The sequence below is a fragment of the Poecilia latipinna genome, unplaced genomic scaffold (assembly GCF_001443285.1).
Source record: "Poecilia latipinna isolate Pla-1442-1.1 unplaced genomic scaffold, P_latipinna-1.0 Scaffold1071, whole genome shotgun sequence".
Taxonomy (NCBI): Eukaryota; Metazoa; Chordata; class Actinopteri; order Cyprinodontiformes; family Poeciliidae; genus Poecilia; species Poecilia latipinna.
Window position 1 is genome coordinate 114254 of NW_015113687.1, and position 6079 is coordinate 120332.

The 6079-nt window shown below is 38.9% G+C and overlaps 2 long non-coding RNA genes across 2 annotated transcripts; one reads left to right on the forward strand and one right to left on the reverse strand.

The window, feature by feature from the left end:
- Positions 1-816: 816 nt before the first annotated feature.
- On the forward strand, positions 817-5759 carry LOC106959353 (uncharacterized). The gene is made up of 2 exons (XR_001427327.1): positions 817-1005; positions 2816-5759. It is a non-coding gene; the product is annotated as an uncharacterized LOC106959353 (long non-coding RNA).
- On the reverse strand, positions 1520-4222 carry LOC106959354 (uncharacterized). Its single transcript, XR_001427328.1, has 3 exons — positions 4209-4222; positions 2322-2458; positions 1520-1809 (listed from the first exon to the last, which is right to left on the reverse strand). It is a non-coding gene; the product is annotated as an uncharacterized LOC106959354 (long non-coding RNA).
- Positions 5760-6079: the final 320 nt, after the last annotated feature.

The window sequence follows — 6079 nt, forward strand, 5'->3', positions numbered from 1 at the left end:
TGTCACATCACTAAATTGCAGACTTTTGGACATAGAGTTGTCCCATATATGCGACAAGTCAGTCTACACCTCCGCACAATAATTCAGGCAGTGAGTGACTTTTTTTCATCACAATGCTTATGTGTCTCTGTACAGCTAGCTTTGCTAACATCACGTTAACCGAGCTTACCTTCGAGCTACTTTTCTAAGTGACGAAAAAAGTTAGACGTTGTCTCCACCGTCTGTGAAAGCGAAGCGCTGCTGAGTTAGCTGTGGCCATCGGATTTCTTATGATACGATATTCCATTACTGACCATTAGACAAACATTTTCTGCCGCTGAGAGAAAACCACTGCGCATGTCTCGTGCGAGTGGAAGGTGGGAGAAGAGGGGAGAAACAGAAACACGTAACTGGCAAGTCACGTTATTGGTTGGATTTTAATCGGTGCGTTTTGCATCCACTGAAATCAAAGATGTTAACAAATAAAGTGGACAGTATGCTCATGCTGTACGTTTAGTGATATTTTCACAGTTGGGGTCTCGACTGGTCTTGAAATAAAATGCCGAGTCCTCAGAGCCCGAGACCGAGACCATCAGAAAATTTGGTCTGGAGACCGAGACCGATCTCGAGTACTACAACACTGTTCACCAGTCCATCCGTCTCTATTTCCTAATAGTGTTGATTTTACTTTATTGGAGAAAAGGAAAAAAGAAAACCTTTCAGATCCGTATTCAGTACAATCATATTCAGACAATAAGTACTATGGGTACGTTCAAGTTCATACAGATGCTTCAAAAACTCAAATAGCAGTACGAGTGGCATCCCGATCCACTCCGTTCCAGTAGATGGCGGTAATGCACATCAGTAAGTTGCCAACCGCCATAAAAGAAGAAGAAGAAGCAAAGAGCTGCTAGGTTTTTGCACTTTGAGCGGTTTGTGACCAGAATTATGGAGAAACATGAGAAAATAAAGGAGCAGCAGAGAAACACGGACCACCCAGCTGAGAAACCTGCAAACACAGTGAAGGTTGGTGTTTTAGATATATTTATATCAGATGACTTGAATTTTAATCATGTGGCTCAAACTAATGTCACTCTAATCGTCGTGGTGACGTACTTCCGTTTAAATTTTCGCTACATAGATCGTTTCCAGGTCCCTCTGGCTCCTATTGTTTTTAGCCAAAGCTGCAAGATCTGTACCATGAAAAAGACGAAAAACTTAAAATATCTGTGAGCTACTGGTAAAACAATCGAGTTTTTTGGTGTATCATGGTGTCCAGTAATTAGCCGGTACCATCCAGTACTTAGTTTTTTCATTTTCCTGCTGATATCAAGGTGACAGCGGAATGTAGCCACTAAAGCTAACACACATCTATTGCTGCACATCTATAACACACTGCTAGTTCAATCATCTGTTATGTGAGTTGTATAAAGAGCATTATGGTCAGGATACAAGAAATTTTAATTGCAAGAATGCAGTCATCGTTACAGCAGAATAAAGATGCAATTTTATAACAATTTCTTAAAATTACAAGAGTCGTTTTAATGAGAAATAAAGATTCAGATTGATCTGACGTAACCAGCTCAGTCCATGTGGTTCTGACATTTGTCAGTAATCAACAGGATGTACATTTCCACCTCACCTGACCAGGTAAGCATTAAGGTAAAAATAAAAAATAGAGCAAATACTGTATACAAAATGGGAAAAGCAACTGATAGAAATACTTTCTATATAAAGAAAAGCAAAAAAGTTAATAGTAGGAGAAAAACGTTAGTTCAGCTGATCTCTCCCTCCAGGAAGCCTTCAAACTGAACTCCTGTCCAACTCCAACTATAATAAAGATAAAAAAGGAAAGAAAATGGAAAGTTAAAATAACAAATAATGCCACTTTAATAATTCAGATCTAAGGCGTTCTGGAATCTATTATTGACATTTTACAAATTTCACAAATCAATTAGAAGGTTTCACAAATGTTTTATTTATTCTGCTGTTAGTACAGAATAATCTAGTTAGGTTTGAAATGTCCAGGTGTTGTTTTTAAAGTACAACACATTAAAAAAGCTCCAGATGATGAAAAATTAAGTGTAATCGCCCTTTAGCTATTTTCCGAATTAGATGCTACATTCAGAAGCTAACTTCAGCTTCGACTGATAGCTTGGGCACAATATAGACAGATCTATATATGTTTATACAGATATCTATCTATAAAGCATAGATATGTAGATTGCACACTGCACAGATAATCAAAACACAACGTTTACATAGCACCTTTGTAAGCTTGTCCCTGTTAGCTACGTCAGACATGAGGCATTATGGTGAATACAAATGATTTATTAACTTACCTTCGAAGTTATTGTGAAGTTTTGACACATCCAGCTTAAATCCTTTGTTGTTGTTGGAGCGTTTCAAGACGTCTGAATAATTTTATAGGCATCATTAATAGTCCTGCAGTGACTGAGGAGCCACTGTTAACTTACTGCTGCCTTTGGACCGGAACCATTCTATGTGGCTAAAAAATGCGGAAGTGCTAAAACGGAAGTCCGTGGCATATAGGTTAATTCCCAAAACAGCTGCAGAGTCCAAACCATGTTTCAGTTTAAACTTTTTATTCAAAGTTTGTCTATAATCATGAAAAAAGGCCACAAGATGAACTTCTGGGTTTTCAAACCATTTGACTCATTTAAGGATGACTTGTGACCAATTTCATTCATTTTAAGGAAATGTCAGTTAACACAGCACTAGCTAAGTGTTTTGATTTTTAAAGAGATGCTAGCAGCAGGAGCAGCTTAAGCATGTTCCTCTATATCTAACATGTCTTTCATTTTATATTTATTAGACCTTGAAAACAATTGGAATCCAGAAACCCGAGAGTGATTCCTGTAAGAAGATCTCTGCTACAACAACATCTGAAACTTCCCAAAGAGCAGACGAAGAGAAGAAACCGTACAGCTGTGACCAGTGTGGGAAATGCTTCAGAAAACCATCCTGTCTCAAACAACACAAGAAAATCCATGCTGATAAAAATGAAGATAAAAAACTGTACAGCTGTGATCAATGTGGGAAAAAAATTGCACGACTTGACAATTTAAGAACCCACCAGAGGGTTCACACTGGAGAAAAATTGTATGCATGCGATCAATGTGGGAAACGTTTTCGCTTTGCAAATGGTTTAGCAAAACACAGAAACATTCATTCTGATGTAAGAAAATACAGATGTGACAAATGCAGCAAAACCTTTACATGTTTAGATTATCTAAAATCCCATTACCGCAGTCACACTGGAGAGAGACCCTACTGGTGTGAGCACTGTGGGAAAACGTTTAAGTATCCAAAAAACTTGAAGCGACATCGGTGTGTACGCACTGAGGGAAAACCATAATGTTCTGACCACAGGTCCAGTTGTGCATTCTAGAAGATTCTTTTGGGACAAAAAGACCCAAAAAGGTTCTGCTGCTGTAAAAATACATTTTATTTTTTAAATTTTGTGAGAGCTGTTAATCTTGACAAATTTGGAATAAAATCTGTTTTGACCTTATTTTGTTTGAAATCTCATTGAACTATTTGGTTTTACTCATGAGGGCAGACAGACGTCCACTGAGAGGTGTTAATGATTAATTACCAGGTTTTAGCTGTTAATAAGTGTTTACATAAAGACCTGTAGCTCTAAAACCTCTTTAAACACAAATATGAAGCGGCTCTAAATGTTTTCATGAGGTTTATGGTAGACTTTTGCTTTTCTCCTCAGGGCTTCAATAATAAATTAACTTTCAGGAAGTTAATGACCAGCTAATGTGTCCAGTAGTTTCATGATGGAAGTTTGTTCTAAAATCTCTCAAACGTGTTTAAAAGTCCGAAGCTCTGAACATTCAGACACAATTATGTGGGAAGGAAGTGATGGTCTGGAAATCTGTTTAGATTAGCATCACCCTCCTGCCTTCACTGTAACGTTTAATATAAAGTTACAAACTGATCTGCTGTGTTGCTGTTTTACTGCCTTCATCCTGTGGATTTACAGAAAATGTTTCAAACTTCTCACTCCTGTCATCCTGACCTGACAAATGGCATTTTAAATTATTTCATCTTTTCTGGTATTAACCAGAACAATTCTGACCAATTTAAACGACTTCAGTGTATTTAATGTAACTTTCTGCAGGAGAACCCAATAAATCCACGTGAAGCTGCTCTGAGTCCAGCAGCGTCTCGTTTGTCTGACGTCTCCAAACGAAGACTTGGCTGTTAGCATGAACTCCTCTGGATGTGTCGACGTTCAACAAACGGATCCACAGTGAGGAAAATAAGTATTTGATCACCCTGCAACTCTGCAGGTTCTCCTAGAAATCATGGAGGGTCTGAGATGTTCATGTTGTCCACTGGGAGAGACATAAAAAAGAATCTGGAAATCATAATGTTTAAATTTAAAAAAATAATTTAGTTGCATGTTGCTGCTGTGAATATGTGCATATAATGAATAGTAGCCACACAGGCTCACCCACTAGAAGGAAACAAACGCACCCAGCATAACACTGCCATTCTATTGGCTGACAGATTGCCAGGCGACAACACTTTTCTGTTCTGAGCAGAAAATGATTCTCAAGCGAGCAGAGGTTCACAAGCGGAGATTTGATCCGAACAGAGAAACAATTTTTAAGCTCAAGGAGGAAGGTTTGAGAGAGCAGAGTGAACATTTGAGAGAGCAGAAGTTTGGAGGAGAAAGACATGAAGTTCTGCTTTCAGACTGAAAATGTTTGCTCTGGAATTATGGCAGTAAAATTCCCCCATACTGGTGTGGAGGATCAGAAACTGGATCCTTTCATCTACATGTTTGTGTAAGATAATAATTAGTAGTAATAACTTATTTAATCGGCTTGTCCCATTGAGATCAGAAAAGCTCTTTAATTAGAGAACAGTTAACTCATTAAACACATTAAACATATGGATGCAGTGAAATATATAAAAACAAATAAAACCACTGTACTTCTGTAACATGATGGGTCTGAAATATTCCCTGAACAGTTTTACTGTTATGAAGCTTCACTTTAATTCAGTTTGAATCAGTTTTCTTCCTTCATGTATCTGATAATGTTATGTATCTGAACTCATTTTCCATATTAATGTTTGCAGAAACATGTCAGCAGTCATTCTAACCATTTATCCCCCAATCTAGCTTTCCAATAATAAATGATGATAAACATCCATCACTTATGCAGCAGGTATTCATAAGTAATAATGTAGATTCTAATGTTGATCCTAGCAGGTAGAAAACAAACAGCAGGGGGCGCTGTAGCAACAAAAAAGACATTTATATTTGAATGTTGGCTTCATTTCTTATCCTGATTCTGTGAAAAAACTGCAGAGAAGAAAACTTTATATTAAACCTGAGAGCTTAGCGACAGAACGTAAAGATCGCAGCTAATGGATACTTTAATGTTTTGACCCCTGTCGGCCACCGTAGCTGGAAGAACGACACAGCAGCAGCTTTGATTCCTGACAGTTTATTGCCATCATGTCTGCAGGTCGAGCCTGAGATTGGTTCCTGATACAACAAAACCCGACAGACAGGAAACACCCGAGCAGCTCTGGGCCAATAGAACGTCTCTAACCCCCCCTCTGTGATGTCACAGCTTCAGAGGCTGTGATTGGTGCAGAGGTGTGGGTGGGCGGGGCCGGCAGTGAATGTTCTGGAATCGGGGTCCCAAACAAATCCAGAGAAAAAAGAAATAAAAACAAAACGTCAAATAAAAAGATGAGTCTAAATTAATCCTGAAACTCACACACACACAGAGAGACACACACACAGAGACACACACACACACAGAGACACACACACACACAGACACACACACACACACACACAGAGACAGACAAACAGAGACACACACACACAGAGACACACAGAGAGACAGACAAACAGAGACACACACACAGAGACACACACACAGAGAGACACAGAGAGACAGACAAACAGAGACAGACAAACAGAGACACACACACAGAGACACACACACAGAGACACACACACAGAGACACACAGAGAGACACACACACAGAGACACACACACAGAGACACACAGACAGAGACACACACACAGAGACACACACA